This window comes from Pseudopipra pipra, chromosome W (genome assembly GCF_036250125.1).
Source record: "Pseudopipra pipra isolate bDixPip1 chromosome W, bDixPip1.hap1, whole genome shotgun sequence".
NCBI lineage: Eukaryota > Metazoa > Chordata > Aves > Passeriformes > Pipridae > Pseudopipra > Pseudopipra pipra.
In genome coordinates this window covers 4586705-4610463 of record NC_087580.1, presented here as the reverse complement: position 1 = coordinate 4610463, position 23759 = coordinate 4586705, and the positions used below count along the sequence as shown (strand labels likewise).

The 23759-nt window shown below is 52.1% G+C and overlaps 1 pseudogene; it reads right to left on the bottom strand.

Moving 5' to 3' along the window:
- Positions 1 to 23759, bottom strand: part of LOC135404800 (class II histocompatibility antigen, B-L beta chain-like) — a 230248-nt pseudogene that overhangs the window by 173758 nt on the left and 32731 nt on the right.

The window sequence follows — 23759 nt, the reverse complement described above, 5'->3', positions numbered from 1 at the left end:
ATTCCCATTCCAGGTGTTCCCATTCCCATTCCACGTGAACCAATTTCCTTTCCAGGTTTTCCATTCCATTCTAGGTGTCCCCATTCCCATTCCTATTGTCCCCATTCCCATTCCAGGTGTTCCCATCCCACCTCTGTTTTCCCTATTCCCATTCCAGGTGACCCCATTCCAATCCCAGATGTTCCCATTCCCATTCCTGGTGTCCCCAACCTGCTCCCAGTGTTCCCATTCCCAATGTTCCCATTCCCAGCCCAGGTGACCCCATTCCCATTCCTGATGTCCCCATTCCCATTCCAGGTGTCCCCATTTCCATTCCAGGTGTTCCCATTCCAGGTGTCTCCATTCCCATTCCAGGTGTTCCCATTCCAGGTTTCCATTTCAATTCCAGGTGTTCCCATTTCCATTCCTGGTGTCCCCATTTCCATTCCAGGTGTTCCCATTCCAGGTGTCTCCATTCCTATTCCAGGTGTTCCCATTCCCATTCCTGGTGTCCCCATTTCCATTCCAGGTGTCTCCATTCCCATTCCAGGTGTCTCCATTTCAATTCCAGGTGTTCCCATTTCCATTCCAGGTGTTCCCTCCCCATTCCATGTGTCCCCATTCCCATTCCTGCTGCCCCCATTCCCATTCCTAGTGTCCCCAGTCTGTTCCCAATGTCCCCATTCCCATTCGAGGTGTTCCCATTTCCATTCCTGGTGTTCCCATCCCATTGCTACTGGCCCCATCCCATTCTTTATGTCCCCATTCCCATTCCAGGCATTCTCATTCCCATTCCATGTGTTCCATCCCATTCCAGGTGTCACCGCTGACATTTCCCCTGCTGGTTTACCATTAAACCACCACACCAGGTCTGTGCCCAACGGGGGTCCCTGTGGATCATCCAACGCGGGTTCTCCCATGGCTGATGGAGTTGGAGCAGCGGCCGAAGCTCTTCCCGCAGTCGGGGCACTCGGGGCTTCTCTTACCGGTGGGTCCGTTGGTGGGAGGTCAAGGAAGAGCTCTGTGTGAAGCTCTTCCCACACTCCCCACAGTGGAAGGGCCTCTCCCTGATGTGGAGGCGACGGTGGGAGTAGAGGGTGGAGCTGTCCCACATTCCCTACACGTGTAGGGCTGTTCCCCAGTGTGGATGTGCTGCTGGCTGAGCAGCTTGGTGCTTGTGCTGAAGCTCTTCCCACATTCCAAGCACTGGTAGGGCCATTCCCTGGTGTGGATGCAACGGTGTTTGCAAAGGCTGGAGCTGTCCCTGAAGCTCTTCCCACACTCCCCACACGTGTAGGGCCTTTCCCACTGTGGATCATCTGGTGTCGGAGCAGGTTGGAGCTCTGATTGAAGTTCTTCCCACACTCCGCACACGTGTAGGGCTGTTCCCCACTGTGGATGCGTCGGTGTTTGTGGAGGGTGGAGCTGTCACTGAAGCTCTTCCCACACTCCCCACACGTGTAGGGCCGTTCCCCAGTGTGGATTTGCTGGTGCCTTAGGAGGTCGGATCTCTTTCTGAAGCTTTTCCCACATTCCAAACACCTGAAGGGCTTTTCTCTGCTGGGAGGCTGCTCAGGGACCACCAGCTCGCAGCTCCGCCTCAAGCTCCGGCCGCCTTCCCGGCACACGCTGGCTCTTTCCTCCTCACAGCCCCCTGGGCTGGCTTTGCAGCCCCTCCTGCGGGGGCATCTCCGGCCCTTTTCCTCCCCGCTGCCTTCCTGCGCCGGGGAGCCCTTCAAAACGGCCTCTCCCACCAGGCTCTGCCGCCGGGATTTGTCCTCCGCGCTCTCCGGCCTCACCTCGGGGCCTGGGGCAGGAAGCAACAAGGATACGCAGGGGATTTGCCTCCGGCCCACAGGGAAGCCCAAGGACATCCCCCCAACTCCGGCCCCGGCAGGACGGCCACAAAAGACAAAAGACCGACCCAAAGGGGCACTGACTTCCTCCTCACCTGCCTGGGGGGCCCGCGGCATCTTCCTCTTCCTCGCAGCCTCCTCCTCCATCCGCCCAAGCTTTGGGAAGCAGAAATACTGAGGGGGTAGAAAAAAGGGGGTGAGTGCTTTGCCCTGGGGGTTCCTCCTGCCGAAAACCAGCTCTGGGACTCACCGGGTATCCTGTGTCCATAAAAACCCCAAAAACAACAACATTCAGCCCAAAAACCCCTCCCAAAAGTTCCCCCTCTCTGCTCTCTGGGGTTTGGGGGGTCCCCCCTGTCTGGCCTGATGGCACTTCTGCCTGCATTGGGGGTCCCCCTTCTCTGGGCTGCCGGGGGTCCTGCGGCTCCGGGGGGTTCCCACTCTCCAGGGTCCCCTTTAGTGTTGCCAGGGGGGTCCCAGGGCTCACTTCTCCCCACTCTGCCTCCCGGGGCCGGCCGGCCCTCCTCTCTCGCCTCCCACCCTCGCAAACCTCTTGGCACTCTCGGCTCCCACCCCGCCTCAAGGCCCCCCCTCCTCTCCACACTCCAAGGCCTTCCCCCTCTCCGGGACCCCCGCTTAAGGGGCCCGGCGCTCCCTCTCTGCTCCCCCCCCTCCAGAATTCCAGGGGTCCCCCAGCTCCGGGATCGCCCCTCTCCGCTCTCCCCACTCCGCGGCTACCGGGGTTCCCCCCCGGCTCTCACGGGGGCCCCCAAACCGCTCTCGCCCCCCCCCGCCATTGCCGAGCGATTGCCAGGACCTTTTGGCTGCTCTTCTTTGTGCTCCCGCTCGGCTCCTCCCTTGGCTGGGCCGCCGCTTTTGGCGGGTTTCCTCCTCCGGGATCCGCCCCCTGCAGCCCTTCCCCCTGGTCCAGCCCCCTTGGGCCCCCCTTGGGCCCCCCTTGGGCCCCCCTTGCCCAATAAGTCTGATTATACAGACAAGCAACTGGTTTTAATCCACAAAACCCAAATGTAGAACCCAGCACCCTGGGCCATGAACAAAGTGCTGTTCCTTGGGCCCCCCCCCGAGTCCAAAGAAAAGGGAGAGGGGAAAAATACCTGCTGGTGGGAGAGCTGTTGCAGTCTGGTCAAAAGTGGGGATAGCAGTCCAGTTGAGGGTGCTGGTCTCAGGCTGGTTGAGAGCGGTGAGCTGCAGTCCTCCTCTGGATCCCACAAGTGGTAAAAAGGTTCCGAAAATCCAGGTTTATATATTCTCCAGTTCAGGCAGGAATGCCCAGTCCTCCCCTCAGAGCAGGCAATTCCATAAAAGGATGCTTAGTTCTTCCCTCAGAGCGGGGAATTCCATAAAAGGATATGAGGATGCTCAGTCCATAAAAGGCTATGAGGGTGCTCAGGACATCCCCCCCACCTCACAGGCCTCTCCTGACAACAGGTCCTGTGAAAATGTCATGGAAGGCCATAGAATCCAGTTTTGGGCTACACCCATCCAGTGAGGAATCGGTCCCAGCTGTTCTAACTAGGACACTGTGTCCGTCATCGCTGCCATCATCATCATTGGCCTCGTCGCAGTCGGTGTCTGGAAGCTCCGATCCGGTAACTCCCGGGATGGGGGTAGGGAAGGGGCACGGTTCTGCTCGGCAGCATTCCAGGGATCCTGTGCCTCGGGTGCTGATCCCACTTTCTTTCCATAGGGAAGAGGGAGGGGAATGGATACGACCCCACACCCACCGGTGAGTCCCAGCAGCGTGTGTGGATCCAGATCCTCTGGGCAGGGATCCCAGGATGGATGCCGGGATTCCAGAGGGGAATGGGGGCCTAATGGCTGGAGCGGGATTGGAAGGGGATTCCAGCTCAGGACAGGATTCCAGAGTGGGATCAGGTGGAATTGTGGACTGGGATCAGGGCTGGATTCTGGGGTGGGATTGGCGTGGGATGGATGGAGTGGGATTGTGGTGGGATGGACGGAGCAGGATCAGGTGGGATTCCGGAGCAGTTCCTACTCTCCCTGGGCTCCACAGCCGGCTCCATCCCCTGGGATGGGAACAGGGACATGGTGACTCCTTTCCCCACTCTCATCCCAGCAGGAATCACAGCCTGAGCAATCCCGGAGCTGGATCTGCCCCTTCCCTCTCCCTGCAGAAAGGCAGGAGCTGCTGGCAGAGCTCATCCCGCTGCTCCCACCCACCCCGGCCCCCCTGCGGCTCTTCCCAATGGATCAACTTCCTGCTTTTTCCCGTGTGAAACCCAGGACCACAATTATTCCTGAGGCTTTAATTTGGGTGTGAAAATCTCCTGCTTTGGGCAATAAATCCTGGCTCCCTCCTCCGGCATCCAGCAGTTCCTCTGTGGGAACCAAGAATAGGAATGGGGACAGGGGGGACTGGGATGGGGACATTGGGGACAGGGATGGGGACACTGGAGGAATAGGAATGGGAATGGGAACTCCAGGAACAGGAATGGGGACAGCAGGAATGGGAATGGGAACTCCAGGAACGGGAATGGGGACATTGGGAGCAGGTTGGATTCACCAGGAATGGGAATTGGGACACCGGGAATGGGAATGGGGACATGGGAGACCAGGATAGGGATAGTGGGAACAGGAACGGGGACACTGGGAGCAGGTTGGCACAGCAGGAAGTGGGAGTGGAGACAGGGATGGGAACCCCAGGAATGGGAATGGGGACAGGGATGGGAACGTGTCTCTGCAGGAGTTGGTTCAACACAAAGGTCGGTCCCTGGCTCGAGGCCACGGGAAACCCCTTTTTTGGGAATGTCTGGGAACCAGGTGTCAGAGGTTTGAAAAGAGGTGTTGGAATTGTTTCCCAGTGTTCCCCCATTCCCATCTGTGTCTCCCGGGATGGGGTGGGTTGGAGCGGAGCCGCAGGCGCTGGGCAGGGGCAGTGGGGGGAGGGCGGCTCTCGGGGACACCGCGGTGGCCGCGGGGAGGGCGGGGGGTCCTTTGTTCGGGGGCCTTTGGGGTTTGTCCGGGACCGGACAGAGCGGGAGCTGATTTTGGCCACCTTGGTCTCTTTTCCTGAGAGGAAGTTTTTTCCCCATGGGACACCTCGTGGAGAACGACCGAGAGAGAGAGAGAGAGAGAGAGAGAGCCCGACCCATCTGGGAGCGAGGTGTTCTGCTTTGGGGACTGCCCCTGGGAACAGGGACTCCTTCACTGCTGGCTGCGAGCACACGGGGCTGCGAGAGCTTTGAACTGCCGGGACAGTTTCTCCCCCCCACCTGGGGATTTGGGACTTTGTTTTGTTTCTTCTGAAAGTTTTTGGTTGCACCATTTGTTGTTTATTCAGATTTTGTTAATAAAAAGCTATTTCTTTTCCACACTTTCACCTGAAGTCTCTTAATTTCTAAGTTGTAATCTTGTTTAACTAAGACCCAGTACAACCAGAAATGCCGGAAAAAAGGGGGATTGGGCATCCTCAGCCCCCCATCTCCCTCTTGTTTGGGGCAACTCTGAGCTCCGGGATAACTTGATCCTCTGTTTGAGATTCCCTGATCTGTGGGAGCCCTGGGTGGCCGGTTTTGGGTTGACCTGAGCTTTGGGAGCCCTGGCTGGGCATTTTTGGGTTCATCTGAGCTCCCCCCTCCCCTGCAGCCCACGGACCCCCCCGAACCCCCCAGCCCCGGGGCTGCCGCGGGGGCCCCCAACGGCCCTCAGCCAATCCCAAAGCGCCCACGCCGCCCGCGCCCAATCCCAGCGCGCCGCGCTGATGATTCATCAGTCACCGGGAAGACGCCTCGAAAAAAGGGCCCCAACTGCGCCCTCAGCCAAGCCCAGCGCGCCCCAAACCCCCCAAAACGGCGCCGCCCGGCTGGTTTTGGGCTGTCAGCAGCTGTCCGGCGCTGGGCATGGAGCGTGTGCGGGGAGCTGGGGCCGTGCTGGCGGTGCTGGTGGTGCTGGGAGCCCCCCCGGCTGCGGGCGAGGAGCTGTCGGGTGAGCGGGGGGGGCGGGCAGGGGGGTGGGGTGTGAAAGAGTGGGAAAGAGGGGAGAAAAGAGGGGTTGGAAGCCCCAAAAGTGAGTGGGAGGGGGGTCAGAAGGCCCAGAGTGAGTGGGAGGGTGGTGGGAGCCCGAAAGTGAGGGGCGGGGGGTTCTGGGGATTGTGGGGACGTTGGGAAAGGGGTGGGAGAGGGGGGCAAGGGGGTGTGGGAGAGCAGGCAGAGGGGTGCCCTGGGGGTCCCTGGGTGTCCCTTGATCCCTGGAGTGGTTCCCTGGGGCTCTGGGGGGATCAGATCGGCAGTGGGGGGTCCCCAATCCCCCTGTCCATCCCCGGGGCCATAATTACAGGACGCCTGTAAAATCTGGGCTTTGGGAAAGGTTGGGGTAGGTTGGGAAAGGTGTTCAAAGGGTGGTTTTGCCTGAGGTGTTAAACATGAGAGTGGGTCTGTCTTCCCAATTCCCAAGAGAAGAGATCTCAGAAAGCTCCCCTGCAGGTTGTGTTTTAGGGAACTGGAGAAGAGACCGAGGGTAAGGGGTTTCTTTCCTGGAGGGCAGGGCTGTCCTTGGTTTGCAGGAGCCCTGCGCTGAAATTGCCAGTCTGACTGCCCAAACTGAACACAGCTGAAGATTCCTGCCAGACAAAAAGTGCCAGGACAGAAAACTCTTTCTGCCCATGGAGTGCCCAGGGTGGCCCCCAACTGCATGTGAAACCCGAAGGTTCCAGGCTTTTTTTCCTGGGGGAAAGGTCGTGACATCCCAAAGAGTCCCGTGGCAGATGGGTGGGGCTGCACTGTGGGGGTGTGAGGTGTTGGTTCTTTGGTTTCCAGGGGCTATTCCAGAATGGAGACGACAGCCCGTGATATCACAAGAGGGCCCATGGCACAAAGGTGGGGCTTCACTTTGGGGTTGTAGGGCTGTAATGGTTTGAGAGGCCCAAAATCCAATTCTTGAGTTCAAGCCCCCCTCCCACATCTCAGCCCAGTGTGAGATGGGTTTTCCAGACAACACATGAGACTCAAAATGGGGGGAAAGGATTATATTACATTGACTGTACAGATAAATATTATAATACATTAGAGACACAATCTCAACTATCTCTACCATGATAAAGGAGTATTTCCAATGGATCAAATCTCTTCTTCCTCCAAAGAAAAGTCCAGAAGGGAAGAAGGAAGAGATCCTTTCCACTCTCAGAGCAGCAGTGTCTCTAGGGCAGCAGGCTCTCTTCTTCCATGCAGCAACTGGAACTGGATCTCTGCCAGTACACACGAGGGGGGTCTCCAAGCCCCTCTCGGCCCTTCGACTCCAAGCGAGGGTCTTTCTCTTCTGTGGGCTGCGTAGCAGGGACAAGGCTCGCCTCACCACGTCATATCATGGGGTGTAAGACATCCCATGAAGGTCCCTTCCTCAGGGGATTCACCCCTGAGTCAGAACGTCTCGGGCAGCTTTCAGCTGAAAACCTTTGCCTCAAGAGTTCTATCAGAGCTCCTGTGCTCTGTCTCAGGCTGCCAGCCTGGCAGCAGCAATGCGGGGGCCAAGGTCACCCCTCCGCATTCCTTCTGGCTGTCCCGGTCCAGCTTCGGGATGCCTTGAGCTTCTCAGCTCCTCTCTTTTCAATGTTGTAGCACTCCAAGACTCTTCTCAAGAGTCCATCTCCTCCTCCTTCCTAGGAGGTCGCTGATGCCAATTTTATGCCCCAAAACAAGGCGCGGAGAAACTGCTCAGAGACAGAATTTCAGTCTATAAGCAGGAGGTATTTATTTCACGGCCGGGGAGCAGCCAGGTCGCCCTGGACAAACTGCTCCAACTCGAGAAACACACAATCCAACTTTTATACACTTCTTGCTAAGCAATTACATCATATATTATGAATATTCATTACATTGCAACATCTACTTTTAATATTCATAACAGGTGGAGTTGAGGCGGAGTTAGAGGCGTGGTCCTTAATTTGGGGAGAACTTCGGTGGGAGTTCCGGTCTTCCTTCATCATGAACCTCATGTCCTTTTCATCATCATCCTCCTAAACTTTTGAACCTTCCCTAATTTGGGTAGCTTCCTTATGAATTTGGCAGAGAGTTTCGGTATTTGGCACCAATACCTAATTTCTTGGCATGTCCCTCTCTTTATCTCTTTGGTTTCCTCTCCATATGTCTCTTTTTGTGTGTACTAGCATTTTCTGTTCATGTTTATGTTCTCCTGTGTCAGAGTGACCTGTACCTCAGTGAATTTATTGTCTCCGCTTTCCTAATGCTGAATCCTATGTGCCTTGCTAAAGCTTGCTTCTACATTTTGTGCTTAACTCTTTATATTGCTTAAATTCGCTTTTCAGGTGTTACCTGGCTTCATTTCCCCCCTTTTCTTAGAACTTATGAATTCCTTCGTCAAGTTCTAATCCTAAAGGGCGCTGATATGCTTTTATCATTGCCCAGATCATTTGGGTTCTCTTGACCATGGACTTTAACTTACACCACAGGCATATGTTCATGAGGGTTAACAAGAACATGCCTATAGCTATAATCAATATGGGGTGTACTAGGTAGTGAAAGACGTGAGTTGCTGTTGGAGAGTACCCTGTGAAAATGTCCCACCAGTGATGTTGACCTACTTGTGCAACTTTCGTCAAGATATTCTTTATACCTTCTGAATTATGCTCTACTTGCCACACCATGCGTTGGGTCGTTTGATTCACCTTTCGAGCTAACTTTCTTACTTCAGGATGCATAAGCATTTCTTTGAGAAGCTTAGTATCCATGCCTATCTGTAGTTTGGGTACTTCATGATACAAAGTGTACTCAGCTTCGATTAACTGCTGTGTGGTTATGGGTGCAGTATAGCTAAAGTCACAACCTACAATTTTGGTGAAGTTACATATACAAAAGTTAGTATCATTAGTCACTTCAAGACAATTATCTATAACTACATCAACACAAGGGGTTCTAATACAAGCGCATCCATTTCCTATATAGAATACTTGTGATCGGGTTCTATTGTGCGGAAGCATTTCAAAAGTGCATATACTGTCTTCAGCATCTAAGCATAAGTCTTCAGCTTCTACTATGGCATTTTCGCAAATATAACCTAATTGTCCTTTAGGAATACATGCTTCTGTGCTAATTGATTGCCACTTGTTCTTAGTGTTGTCATAGTTTGCCCAGACATTATGATCTACAGGTCTGACAATGACATCTTGATGTATAGTTCCTAATGTTAGAATGGGGAAGATAGCTCTCTCTTCTGCAGCGCTGATGGTGAGGACATAGGCCTCAACATGTTCTTGTTGTGGATCATAAGTAAAATTAACTAATTGCCACCAAGCCTGGTGGTCTATTTCAAATCGTGTAGTGGAGCTATCTCTTAATATTGTTTCTCTTATTTCTTGAGGTAGTATACCTGACATCCCTTCTCTCAATATTCCTGCCGCTACTGACTGTATCCATTGTTGTGTTTGAACGCACTGGATAGCAAGTGCAACTTCTTTGCTAATATCTCCAGCGTAATCAGCAATTTTGACAAAATCTTCAGCGGTGTGGTCAGCTACTAGAGCCATCAATTTAACTACTAAGGATTGTGTTTCTGCTAAAGTTAGCATAGATGAGCTTAAAGGTACTTTAAGCTTACCTAGATTGGAAGTGACGGTACTCAACTTATTTAGTATTACCTCTTGGTCTATGGTGTTCATTATACCAAACCCTGTGCCAACCCATCCACTTATATCTCTTTGTGTTCGTTTGTGAAGTGACTTAGTCGCTAACCAGGCATTCCAGCCTTTGAGGCTTTGCTTTACGAACGGCTGGCAATCTTCTTGTAAGTGTGTAATGTCTGTCTGAATGTTCATCTGTACCTTCTTTAGAGAATATGTAGGATCTAGTAGTAACTTCAACTCATTTGACTGTCTTATTACTTGAGGTCCTATCAAAGTGAAATTATGTATTCTTCTACATTCTACTTGTGGAGTGATTTCACGAGATGGGTTCACAATTGGGTCTTTGGCTAGTGAAATTCTTTTTATAACGGTGTAATTACCTGGAGGGTTTCCCTCCCTATTACAGGTGAATGTCACTGAGTGATCTAACTCGAATAGAATTTCACATTGTGCTCTGCCCCCTTCAAAACTATCCCACTGACATGAGATTGGTCCCGTCCGTTGAATCCAAACAATGGGCTGACCTCTTTTTACTTGGCTATAAGTGATTAAATCCTGTTTAGATTCATCTGGCCAGAATTTAATTATCAGTGTTAATTTATCTGTTTTTCCTATTAGTCCCTCAACTTCTCGACACCCTATTTGAAATTGGTCTCTCTTTTGTGCTATGAGATAGCCTTGGTCTGGCGTGTAAGGTTGCTTATTATGTAAAATATAAACCTCCATTTCTGGGAAATCACCGGAATCACCGACATGTACTTCTATGTAAGCATTAGACCACGGTCCTTCAGAAGTAGAGCTTTGGGATAAAACTATACTTATCAAAAGTCCAACGGTCCAGGTCGAAGTAATTTGGAAGGATGTCGGCTTCATGATGTGGAGTTTTCTTGCTTATCTTTTGGAGCTTTCTTGACTCGAGAGTAGTGAATCCATGTAGGTCGCTCCTTGATCCTAACCGCGGTGAAGGTGGTCAGCAGCACTTGGAAAGGTCCCTCTCACTTTTCTTGTAGGGGTTTTCCTAGAAGATTCTTAACATACACCCAATCACCGGGGTTAAATGGATGCAATTTACAGTCAGGTTGCTTGGGCTGGTGTTCTATTACTACTGCAGCATTTTTATCAAAATGTTTTCCTACAGCAATTACATAATCATATATATATTGATTGCCTATTTGGTCTACAGCATCACTATTTACAACTTGCATAGCATAAGGTCTACCGTACGGAATTTCAAACGGGCTCAACTTTTCTTTTGATCGAGGTTTGACTCTCAATCTAATCAGAGCAATAGGCAGAGCTTGATACCATTGTAAGTTAGTTTCTTGGCATATTTTAGCAATTTGTTGTTTGATAAGATGATTCATCTTTTCCACTTGCCCACTGGCTTGTGGCCTGTAGGGCGTATGCAATTGCCATTTAATTTGCAGTGCTTTGCTTATTGCTCTCACAACCTTTGCACAAAGATGTGAACCTCTGTCTGAGGATATACTTCTTGGTATTCCAAATCGTGGTATAATTTCGTTTAGCAAGACTTTAGTTACCTCCCTCTCTTTGTTTGTTCTGCAGGGAAATGCTTCAGGCCACCCAGAAAATGTATCAGTTAGTACCAATAGGTACCTATACCCCCCTTTTCTTGGGAGTTCAGAGAAATCAATCTGCCATACTTCACCTGGGAATTTACCTCGATTTATTGCTCCCTGATGTATCTTGGTCCCTGTATTTGGGTTATTCTTCAGGCATCGTTCGCATTGGGTTGTAACTTGTTTTACAGTAGTAAATAATTTTGGCCCTGCTATTCTAGTTTGCAAATACTGGTAAAGTGGATCTAAACTCCAATGTGTTTTCTCATGTTCTGTTTTCACAAATTGCCACATTAATTTCTCTGGTATTATTAATTGTCCTGTTTCTAATTGGCCCCATCCATTATCCAACAATTTACCTTTGTTCTTTTGAATCCACTTATGATCTGAGTCTTGATAATTTGGTTGGAAATCAGTATCTAGTTCCCCTGGTATTAGAGCTGTTATAACCACTTCTTCAGTTCTTGCAGCAGCTAATTTAGCTTCTGCATCAGCTCTCCTATTTCCTATTTCTGGAACAGTGTTACCTTTCAGGTGTCCTTTGCAATGCATTATGGCCACTTGTGTTGGGAGGCTTTCCTTGTGCCGTTTCTTTTAATGAAGTTTGCACTCTCTGTTCTATTATTTCCTCCTTTTTCATGTCCTGCCTTCCACCACCATCAGAAATGTCCCAATGGCTTTCTTGAGTGGAATAAATCTATTCCTCTCCCTTAGGACAACTAAGTCCCAGCCTGGTTCCCCCTTTTATTAATTTTTGCTACCCATAGTTGCCGAGAACCCGTGTTGCAAGTGTTCAGTTGTCTAGAGCCATAGCAGACTTTGTTGACAAATGAATGGTAGCTTAAGCTTTGAATCATACGGCCTTTATATCGTGTAACTTGGTAGCATTTTGCACACTCGTCAGACAGGGCATGAGCCCAAAAGCAGCAGAGTATCCAAAAGGGTCCAGCATAACTTAAGCCTCCACGGCCCATGCCCAAACGGGGTTGCATCCCGTGGCTGGCTGTCAGTGGCAGGTTCAGAGGTTAACCTGGTCTTGCCCCTTTTAGATTTTCTAATTTAATTAAGGCCCAGTTTTTTTCGTTTCTAGGTAAAGGTTCGCTTTATCTCACAACAACGGATTCTGTCAACAAAATTATTCCCACTAATTAGTCAATATATAAATTGCTAGCCATTGTGACATTCTTTACATGGGATCTATAAAGTTAAAGTCATCCAGCAGGCAGTCAATTTGGGCTGTTTCTTTCCCAAGTCTGATTCTAAATCAATATCAATATATTTCCTAACGGCATCTTTCAATCTGCTCAAAAAGTCTGTGGGCTTTTGCTTTTGCCTGGTTTCATACATTTTGACCCAACTTATTTCTCTTGTCGTTTCCTCTACAACAGTACAGCCCGCGGCAAACTTTGGGGTCTCTCTTGCACTTTCTTACACTCTCTTGCACTCTCTTACACCCTCTTGCACTTTCTTACAGCTCTCATATCAGTAGCGTCACCAACAGAATCAACTGCCTGAGCACTCATCAGTGGTGCTGAGCTACTCGTTCTCAGAAACACCTCTACATTTGGGGCCGTCGCCCCCCCTGGGCTGAAAGCGGCTTCAACAAAAGTTGATTTCACTTGCACCTCTGTGCGTACTCCAACTAAACCGACAGGACTCACTCCCGCTGGACCCGAGCTAACTTCTCTAGAGGCTTTAATTTGCCTAATCCCTCCCGGTGCAGCCAGATCCACACCAGGGGGTCCTTCAATGGCTCCTTCCTGCTCAGCCAGAGCCGGTCCAGGAGGAGTAACCACCACCCCGGCAGCTCCAACTCCCCTCACCGCTGCTGCAGCAGGGAGTCCGATTTGTGGAACTCCCGGGCTACTCTCTCTCTCGTCAGGTGATATCAACATATCTAAATCATCCTCTCCCTCCTTGTCCTTGGTTCTCCGTTCAGCAGTCCTGGTACAATATGAATAGCCAATCCCTTCCTCTCGATCGTTCTTTAAGCTTTCGGTATCTGTTTTATCCTTATGCTTTCTGTCCTCTTTTCTTTCATCCCTTCTTGGTTTCTGGCAGGCTGCTTTCTTTACTTTGCTGGCCTCCCATTATTATCGTAGGGCCTGGTGATGTAGTGATGGATAAGGTTTGTGAGAGGTAGGGGCTTACCAGACAAACCTATAGGGTGCTCTTCCAGATTTTTCTACTATCTGTGCGTCAGTAATATACCAGCTAATCCAGGAGTCGTGTTCCTGAACTGGTTTCCAGTTGCAAATATTTTAAATCACTAGAAGTTGTACTCTAGTTCGTCTCTTCTCTACATTGATTGTCTGATAAATTCTTCTACACTATCACAACAAGCTTACACTTTTCTTAATTTATTTCACTGTCTTGAAATACCTTTTACTTTGTCTCAGTACTTCATACATACAACATCCAGCTACTTTATCTGTTTCTAGCTCTGCAATCGCTTCGTCCGTTTCTGGCCTGGCTCCTCGCGGAGAACAGGAACCGCAGAGCAGGACTCCCACTCGCCCCGCAGCAGAGCCGCGTCTCAATCACACTCACATTCACACTTGCACACTTGATATACGAGAACTTTCCTACCTTCTGGTTTCTATCTGAGCAATGTGCGTTACCAAGCAAGGTCGCGAGATGGCGCCGCAGACCGAGAGATATGGCTTTGCTGTCGGCTGTCCGATTTATGTTACCACAAACTCACAGGATGTTGCTGCAAACTATAAAACACACTTCTTACAGAAAATGCAACCAAGATGTTACAAATACCTGTCTATGAGTATGGCAGCAATAAAATCTCACCCACTTAGTTTCTGCCAAATCTTGATTTGACCAACAGCGTATACAGTGGAAGGTAAGGGTACGATTGAGCGCTATTTCTTGTGTTCCTCTTGGACCCAGAATATATTTACCACAATTGTTACACAAAGCTCTAACATACAGTGAACAATAACAGAAAGGACAGATTTTAATCCTAGGATTTATACGTGCCGGCAAGAGCTTATTCACTTTTATAGAACTGAGATTGCAATCATTTCCCATATAGAGTTAAAAAGACGTCTCAAGGACTATACCGTATATGAAAAACACAACATCTAATTTTTTCAACAGACAAACAAACTGCTGCAAACAATGAAATCGTAAATGAGACTCTCTCTCAGTACCTAAATAACTTATTTTAGTTTCATTTTACTCGTTGACAAAAACCAGAACAGTTTGCAAGAGAAACCGCATTCCAAAGATTCTTTGCTAGTACAAGGAGCTTTTCTGGGTCCTAAAGCTCCTAGAAACTCTCAAGCAGTCTCGGAAGAATTAAAAATGGTTAATTTTCTGAGTCGAGCACAGTTTCCAATGCATTACCAGACAATATCTTACACAAAACAAACAAACAAACAAAGAACGATCAGGGTAAATTAGAGCAAGAACATTTGCAAACAGGACACAGAAACATAAAGGGTGAACACAGCATTACAAAGAAAAGACAATTTTACACTGCAGTGCCGGGACTCTAACCCGTTTAGGGACTCTAACCCTTTCTTGGCAGGACTCTAACCTGCTCTCTGTGCAGGACTCTAACCTGCAACTTTCAATACCTGGGACTCTAACCCAGCTTTAGGGCTAATGCTGAGGCGTCCCTCAGCTCCCTTTTGGGCGATAGCGTCCTATCCCCACCAACTTAATTACTTTCCTTTATAAACTGCAGTTCAAAACATAAATACCTCTTAATTTGAAGCAAGAGATTCTTGTCCACCGTTGCGCAGATCCAAGGGGTCTGGGAGACTCTGCCGACAAAAATTCAGTCGGGGGGCCCTGAGAGCGTCCCGGCCCCTTGGGTCCTGGCTCAGGAAGACCCCCCTCTCCTGCCTGGCTCGCCAAATTGATGCCAATTTTATGCCCCAAAACAAGGCGCGGAGAAACTGCTCAGAGACAGAATTTCAGTCTATAAGCAGGAGGTATTTATTTCACGGCCGGGGAGCAGCCAGGTCGCCCTGGACAAACTGCTCCAACTCGAGAAACACACAATCCAACTTTTATACACTTCTTGCTAAGCAATTACATCATATATTATGAATATTCATTACATTGCAACATCTACTTTTAATATTCATAACAGGTGGAGTTGAGGCGGAGTTAGAGGCGTGGTCCTTAATTTGGGGAGAACTTCGGTGGGAGTTCCGGTCTTCCTTCATCATGAACCTCATGTCCTTTTCATCATCATCCTCCTAAACTTTTGAACCTTCCCTAATTTGGGTAGCTTCCTTATGAATTTGGCAGAGAGTTTCGGTATTTGGCACCAATACCTAATTTCTTGGCATGTCCCTCTCTTTATCTCTTTGGTTTCCTCTCCATATGTCTCTTTTTGTGTGTACTAGCATTTTCTGTTCATGTTTATGTTCTCCTGTGTCAGAGTGACCTGTACCTCAGTGAATTTATTGTCTCCGCTTTCCTAATGCTGAATCCTATGTGCCTTGCTAAAGCTTGCTTCTACATTTTGTGCTTAACTCTTTATATTGCTTAAATTCGCTTTTCAGGTGTTACCTGGCTTCATCGCAGAGGGGTTTGGGAAGTTTGTTTTAGTTCTTACCCAAACTTTCTCTCTCTTCAGACAACTCTGTGTCTCTCTGATTAGCTGCGTGCTTGGTTTGCTGCTTCTTCAGTTCTTATCTTCTTCTGGCTCTCTGCCACCGTTTCTCCGGTCAGTACTGCTCTGCCGCTGCTTCTGCTGCTCACGGTGGAGGGAAAAAACCTCCCAGCTCTCAGCTACAGATACTTAGCGCAGTCTAACACTGTTCCAAGTCCCCGTAGCCCCCCAGCCAGGGGCTGGGTGGGGGCCATAGCCCCCAACAGGGCTACTGCCCCTTCTCCTTGTGGCCTCAGAATATGGCTACTTCAACAAAAACAACTACAGTTAACCTTCTTTTCTGGTCTGGGTGATATGTTTATATTTTGCAGAAGTGCTCATTGGTTTAATCCTAAGGGTCACCACCCCCTGGGGGTTACCATTTTTTAACTTTAGAGGGAAAACTGTTTCTTCCCCCCCCACAAGGGCATTGGTTCTTTGGTTGTCAGGGCCCATTCCAGAATGGAGAGGACAGGCTGTGACACCACAAAGGAGCCCTTGGCACACGGATGGGGTTGAACTGTCACATGGTGGGGGCTTGGTTCTTTGGTTTCCAGAGGCCATTCCAGAATGGAGAGGATAGGCCAGAATGGATAGGACAACAAAAGGGCCCAAAGCACATGGGTTGGTCTGCACTATGGTGTGGGGTGTTGGTTCTTTGGTTGCCAGGGCCTATTCTGGAATGGAGAGGACAGGCTGTGACAAGAAGTGCCTGTCAGAACTGCAAAGACGGACGCACAAGTATCTTATGTGGGCATATTCTCTGCTCTGCCCTGCACACCTTTGTGCTGGGGTCAAAACTCAGCCTCTCTGCTTCCCTCTCCTGAGGGACTTGTTCTTAGACATCCCTTTCCCCTCCCGGCAATTCCGAAGCCTGTACCCGGCTCTTATCCCCTCTCTGCCTCAGAGCCCTCAACTTCTCTTGCAGAGAGCTGGGCCTGTCAACCCACCTGCCAAAAGCAGGGCCCTTGGGTTGCCTCAGAGGTTCCTGCAGTCGCCCCAGGCCCTGCCCAAGGCCCTCCCATCAGGGGCTGGGCCCTGGGGCCGGGGGAGAACCCACCCGCGGCTTGGCCGTTCTTGCCCAGCCCTGCTCTGGCCCAGCCTCCTCCCCCTGCACACTCCCCACTGCCACAGCCTGCGCTGGGGCAGCATTTCCTTCCTGGGCCCTTTCCAGCGGCCCCCATGGGGACACTTCCATTTTCTGGGCCAGGCCCCAGAGGCAATCCCAGCCAGTCCTGCCCCTCGTCCCCAGCCCGGCTCACTGACTCCTGGTGGCCCCTGGAAGCCAAGAGCCAAAGGCCGACCCCCCCAGAGTGCAGCCCCACCCATCTGCACTGGGGCCCCAGGGCTTCCCTTTCCCAAGCAGCCCCTGCAAAGCCTTGTCAGAGAGAAAACTGGGTGACCCGAGTCCTGGATGCTTTTAGGAAAGAAGTCTAAACATTTCTTGGCTAATTGAGGGGGGTGACTTTTTTATTCTTGACCTTTCCAGTTCTCCATTTGGGGACAGGATGTCCTCTGGGCCACTGTTTTGTTCCCTTTGCAGTGAGTGCAGCCTCAGAGGGCTGAGCCCTCTCTGGCTGGGCTTGGCCTCTCCTGCAGAGACTCAGGCCTGGCTGGGCTGCCCCAGGCAGACGCTGCAGGAAGAAGAGCTCAGGCCGCCTGGCTCTGGTGTCCCTGGGGCTCAGCCTGTGCCCCATTGCTGTGCAGGGGCTGAGCCCCACCTCTGCCTCGGGGCCTTGGCCAAAGGGCTGGCAAGGAAGAGGCCCAGCAGCCTTGGGGCCTGCCCAGCTTTCCTCCTCCCTGGGGGCTCTCAGTCCTCCCCTGACACCGTGTGGGCCCAAGGCCTTGCTGGCTTCGGGCTCACGGCCCGCCGGCACCATCCCAGCAGCCTGACCCCCCTCCTTCCCCTCTCTCCAGCCTCTCCTGCCTTTTCTGGCAAGGGGCCATCCAAGGAAAACCCCGGTTCTCAGCAATGGCACCTGTGGCACGGCTGCAAGGCTCGAGTGGGCCAGGCAAGAGCAGGAGCACCGAGAGCCTGAGGAGCCAGGAGATGCCCTGGCTGGGCATCGTGCTGCTGCGGGACGAGCTGACACCTCTGCACAGTCTCTGCCCGTCCCTGCCAGCCGACTTCTGCCCAGGCTCTGGGCACAGGGATGCAGAACTGACAGTTTTCAGCCACCGCGCTGTTCCACAGAGGCTGTGATGTCACAAGGCCCTTGCCTGGCAGCCAGGAGATGGGCAAGGCAAGGCAAGGACGGAGCCTCTGAGCCACCAGCACGCTGTCCCCAAAGGCTGGGGGGGCACAGAAGCCCAGAGTCCCTGAGCTTGGCAGAGACTTGTGAGATCAACCGGCGTCCAGCCTACGCCCCATCCCCAGCACGTCAAGCAGACCACGGCACTCAGTGCCATGGCCAGTCTTTGCTTAAACACCTCCAGGGACGGTGACTCCAGCACCTCCCTGGGCAGCCCATTTCAATACCTAATCCCTGTTTCTCTCCAAAAAGTCCTGCTCCTGTCCCTGACAAACAGCCCCTGACAGGCAGGTCCTCGTGTCCTCTTGTCCTATGGCCTGTTGCCTCGGAGAAGGGGCTGACCCCCACCTGGCTCCAGCCTCCTGTCAGGAAGTTGTGGACAGGGAGAAGGTCAGCCCCGAGCCTCCTCTTCTCCAGCTTGGAGAAGCCCAGCTCCCTCAGCTGCTCCTCACAGGCCATGCACTGCAGACCCTTGCCCAGCTCCATTGCCCTGCTCTCCACCCACTCCAGCCCCTCAAGGTTCTCCCTGAATTGAGGGGCCCAGAGCTGGACACAGCACTCCAGCTGTGGCCTCACCAGTGCCCAGTCCAGCAGAAGCATCACTGCCCTGCTCCTGCTGCCACACTCTTTCTGATCCAGGCCAGCCTGCCCTTGGCCTTCTTGCCCACCCGGGCACCCGCTGGCTCAGGTTCAGCCTCTGTCCACCAGCACCCCCAGGGCCTCTCCCACGGGGACCCTTTGCAGCTCCTCTGCCCCCGGCCTGGAGCTGCAGGGGGTTCTTGTGGCCAGAGGCCCCAAAGGCACCAAAGGCACTCTTGAACCTCATGCCCACGGGCTCGGCCCAGAGGTCCAGCCTGTCCAGGTCCCTCTGCACAGCCTTCCTACCCTCCAGCACATCCACACTGCAAGCCAGCTTGGGGTCCTCTGCCAATTTGCTCCTGGAAGACTCAATGCCCTCCTGCACATCCCCACCAAAAATATGCAACAGGACTGGGCCTGTTACCCAACAAGTTCTAGTGCTTGACAAAGGAGCCCGCCCAGCAGTGGGGAGAAACTGCTGGCAGGAGATTGAATGGGGGCAATAGACAATGGATGATGGACAAGTTCTGGCCCATGGCCATTTGTTAGAAAAACAAAGTAAAAGCTTAAGGCCTGCCATACTTCAGTGGTCAGAGACCTGGCAGAGAGATCTATTTTTGAGACCTGGACACCAAGAAAGCAGAATTTCTAAACCACAAAGACCCTTAGAGAAACCAGAGACAAAGACAAAACTAACACAGTTACTGAGGCTCTCTCTATCCAGGGAAAAGAGAAGAAAAGGACAAAAACTGTGGACTAAGCATCTTGCAAAGTGAGAAATCAAGAACCAAGAGAAGAGAGAAGAAGAATTCCTGCAGAGAACTGGTAAGCCAATGGACAGGCATTCTTTTGTCTGCTAAAATGTAAAAATAGTTAAAAGTTTTGAGAACTGATGTCCAGGTGTTAGAGAGCAATTCCCGTGTCCCTTCAGTGCTGAATGAAGTAGGGTCACCTCTGGAACCCAACCAACTGCTCAGAGATTTTATTCCCCGGCTTTCACTGACAGTTTCTGGGGACCCAGATGAGACAAAGCAGCGCCGACAGGGCAGAGCAGAGGAATCGTTGGCCCTGCAGCGTGTACCAAAGGAGTTTTGGGGAGATCTTCCAGTTCCCTGGTCTGGAGAGTTCACCATGCCTTCTTTTCTGGGAAAAAGAACAGGCCATGAATTTTGGGGACTTGATTTTAAGGCCTTTTGCCTGCACATAAGGCACAGCAATGGGAAGGAGGCAGTGTGAGGCTGAGAGGTTTCTGTCATGGTTTGTGGGCTTGGGTGAGATTGGGCCAGAATTACAGGACACCTGTAAAATCTGGGCTTTGGGAAAGGTTGGGGAGGGTTGGGAAAGGTGTTCAAAGGGTGGTTTTGCCTGAGGTGTTAAACATGGGAGTGGGTCTGTCTTCCCAATTCCCGAGGGAAGAGATCCCAGAAAGCTCCCCTGCAGGTTGTGTTTTAGGGAACAGGAGAAGAGACCGAAGGTAAGGGGTTTCTTTCCTGGAGGGCAGGGCTGTCGTTCACTTGCAGGAGCCCTGAGCTGAAATTGCCAGTCTGACTGCCCAAACTGAACACAGATGAAGATTCCTGCCAGACAAAAAGGGCCAGGACAGAAAGATCTTGCTGCCCATGCAGTGCCCAGGGTGGCCCTCCAACTGCATGTGAAACCCAAAGGTTCCAAGTTTTCTTTCCTGGGGGAAAGGCCGTGACATCCCAAAGAGTCCCGTGGCAGACAGGTGGGGCTGCACTGTGGGGGTGTGAGGTGTTGGTTCTTTGGTTTCCAGGGGCTATTCCAGAATGGAGAGGACAGGCTGTGACATCACAAAGGGGCCCATGGCACACGGATGGGGTTGAACTGTCACATTATGGGGGCTTGGTTCTTTGGTTTCCAGGGGCTATTCTGGAATGGAGAGGATAGGTCAGAACGGATAGGAGAACAAAAGGGCCCAAAGCACATGGGTTGGTCTGCACTATGGTGTGGGGTGTTGGTTCTTTGGTTGCCAGGGCCTATTCTGGAATGGAGAGGACAGGCTGTGACAAGAAGTGCCTGTCAGAGCTGCAAAGACGGACGCACAAGAATCTTATGTGGGCATATTCTCTGCTCTGCCCTGCACATCTCTGTTCTGGGGTCAAAACTCAGCCTCTCTGTTTCCCTCTCCTGAGGGACTTGTTCTTAGACATCCCTTTCCCCTACGCTCCTTTCAAAAGCCCTCCTGGTAATTCCCAAGCCTGTACCTGGCTCTTATCCCCTCTCTGTCCTCTTCCCACTCCCCTGGTCAATCCCAACATCCCAGGACAGGGATCCCAGTTGCCTGGCTGCACTCCCACCTAGTTCCATATGCTGGGCCATGATATCCCAGCACTGGAGCAGCCAGGTCAGCAGGGGCTCTCCCAGCTGGAGGCTGAAATCTTTTCACATCTCTCACAGCTCAGCCGGGGATGGGGATCAGGTGATTATCTGTGGCCCTGCCTCTTGCTCCTGTTCTGAGGGCTCTGCCTCCCCTTCATCCCTCACTAACTGAGCTGATTTGGTCTTGGATTTCTTCTGTAGAGGGGCAACTGCTACTGGCACAGGTTGTTCCTCTGCAGTTTGAGTGGCCACGGCACCTCTTGGTCTCCTTTCCTCCTCCTCCTCCTGAAGGCACTGGGTCTTAGTTTAACAAGATTACAACTTAGAAATTAAGAGACTTCAGGTGGAAGTGTGGAAAAGGAAAAGAAGAAACCTTTTATTAACAAAATCTGAATAAACAACAAATGGTGCTACCAAAAACTTTCAGAAGAAACCAAACAAAGTCCCAAATTCCCCAGGTGGGGGGGAGAAACTGTCCCGGCAGTTCAAAGCTCTCGCAGCCCCGTGTGCTCGCAGCCAGCAGTGAAGGAGTCCCTGTTCCCAGGGGCAGTCCCCAAAGCAGAACACCTCGCTCCCAGATGGGTCGGGCTCTCTCTCTCTCTCTCTCCCTCTCTCTCTCTCTCTCTCTCTCTCTCTCTCTCTCTCGGTCGTTCTCCACGAGGTGTCCCGTGGGGAAAAAACTTCCTCTCAGGAAAAGAGAACAAGGTGGCCAAAACCAGCTCCCGCTCTGTCCGGTCCCGGACAAACCCCAAAAGCCCCTGAACAAAGGACCCCCCGCCCTCCCCGCGGCCACCGCGGTGTCCCCGAGAGCTGCCCTCCCCCCACTGCCCCTGCCCAGCGCCTGCGGCTCCGCTCCAACCCACCCCATCCCGGGAGACACAGATGGGAATGGGGGGGACACTGGGAAACAATTCCAACACCTCTTTTCAAACCTCTGACACCTGCTTCCCAGACATTCCCAAAGAAGGGGCTTCCCGTGGCCTCGAGCCAGGGACCGACCTTTGTATTGAACCAACTCCTGGAGAGACACGTTCCCATCCCTGTCCCCATTCCCATTCCTGGGGTTTCCTTCCCTGTCCCCATTCCCACTTCCTGCTGTGCCAGCTTGCTCCCAGTGTCCCCGTTCCTGTCCCCACTATCCCTATCCTGGTCTCCCATGTCCCCATTCCCATTCCCGGTGTCCCAATTCCCATTCCTGGTGACTCTAACCTGCTCCCAGTGTCCCCATTCCCATTCCTGGAGTTCCCATTCCCATTCCTGCTGTCCCCAACCTGCTCCCAGTGTCCCCATCCCTGCCCCCAATGTCCCCATCCTAGTCCCCCCTGTCCTCATTCCTATTCCTGGTTCCCACAGAGGAACTGCCGGATGCCGGAGGAGGGAGCCAGGATTTATTGCCCAAAGCAGGAGATTTTCACACCCAAATTAAAGCCTCAGGAATAATTGTGGTCCTGGGTTTCACACGGGAAAAAACAGGAAGTTGATCCATCGGGAAGAGCCGCAGGGGGGTCGGGGTGGGTGGGAGCAGCGGGATGAGCTCTGCCAGCAGCTCCTGCCTTTCTGCAGGGAGAGGGAAGGGGTGGATCCAGCTCCGGGATTGCTCAGGCTGTGATTCCTGCTGGGATGAGAGCGGGGAAAGGAGTCACCATGTCCCTGTTCCCATCCCAGGGGATGGAGCCGGCTGTGGAGCCCAGGGAGAGTAGGAACTGCTCCGGAATCCCACCTGATCCTGCTCCGTCCATCCCACCACAATCCCACTCCATCCATCCCACGCCAATCCCACCCCAGAATCCAGCCCAGATCCCAATCCACAATTCCACCTGATCCCACTCTGGAATCCTGCCCTGAGCTGGAATCCCCTTCCAATCCCACTCCAGCCATTAGGCCCCCATTCCCCTCTGGAATCCCGGCATCCATCCTGGGATCCCTGCCCAGAGGATCTGGATCCACACACGCTGCTGGGACTCATCGGTGGGCGCGGGGTCGTATCCATTCCCCTCCCTCTTCCCTATGGAAAGAAAGTGGGATCAGCACCCGTGGCACAGGATCCCTGGAATGCTGCCGGGCGGATCCGTACCCCTTCCCTACCCCCATCCCGGGAGTTACTGGATCGGAGCTTCCAGACACCGACTGCCACGAGGCCAATGATGATGATGATGGCAGCGATGACGGACACAGTGTCCTAGTTAGAACAGCTGGGACCGATTCCTCACTGGATGAGTGTAGCCCAAAACTGTGGATTCTATGGCCTTCCATGCCATTTTCCCAGGAACTGTTGTCAGGAGAGGCCTGCCAGGTGGGGGGGATGTCCTGAGCACCCTCCTACCCTTTTATGGACTGAGCATCCTCATATCCTTTTATGGACTGAGCATCCTCATAGCCTTTTATGGAATTGCCCACTCTGAGGGAAGAACTAAGCATCCTTTTATGGAATTGCCTGCTCTGAGGGGAGGACTGGGCATTCCTGCCTGAACTGGAGAATATATAAACCTGGATTTTCGGAACCTTTTTACCACTTGTGGGATCCAGAGGAGGACTGCAGCTCACCGCTCTCAACCAGCCTGAGACCACCATCCTCAACTGGACTGCAATCCCCACTTTTGACCAGACTGCAACAGCTCTCCCACCAGCAGGTTTTTCCCTCTCCCGTTTACTTTGGACTCAGGGGGGGCCCAAGGAACAGCACTTTGTTCATGGCCCAGGGTGCTGGGTTCTACATTTGGGTTTTGTGGATTAAAACCAATTGCTTGTCTGTATAATCAGACTTATTGGGCAAAGGGGACCAAGGAAGGCCCAAGGGGGGCTCAAGGGGGGTCCAAGGGGTCAAGGAGTCTGGGCCAGGGGGGGGAAGGGCTGCAGGGGGCGGATCCCGGAGGAGGAAACCCGCCAAAAACGGCGGCCCAGCCGAGGGAGGAGCCGAGCGGGAGCACAAAGAAGAGC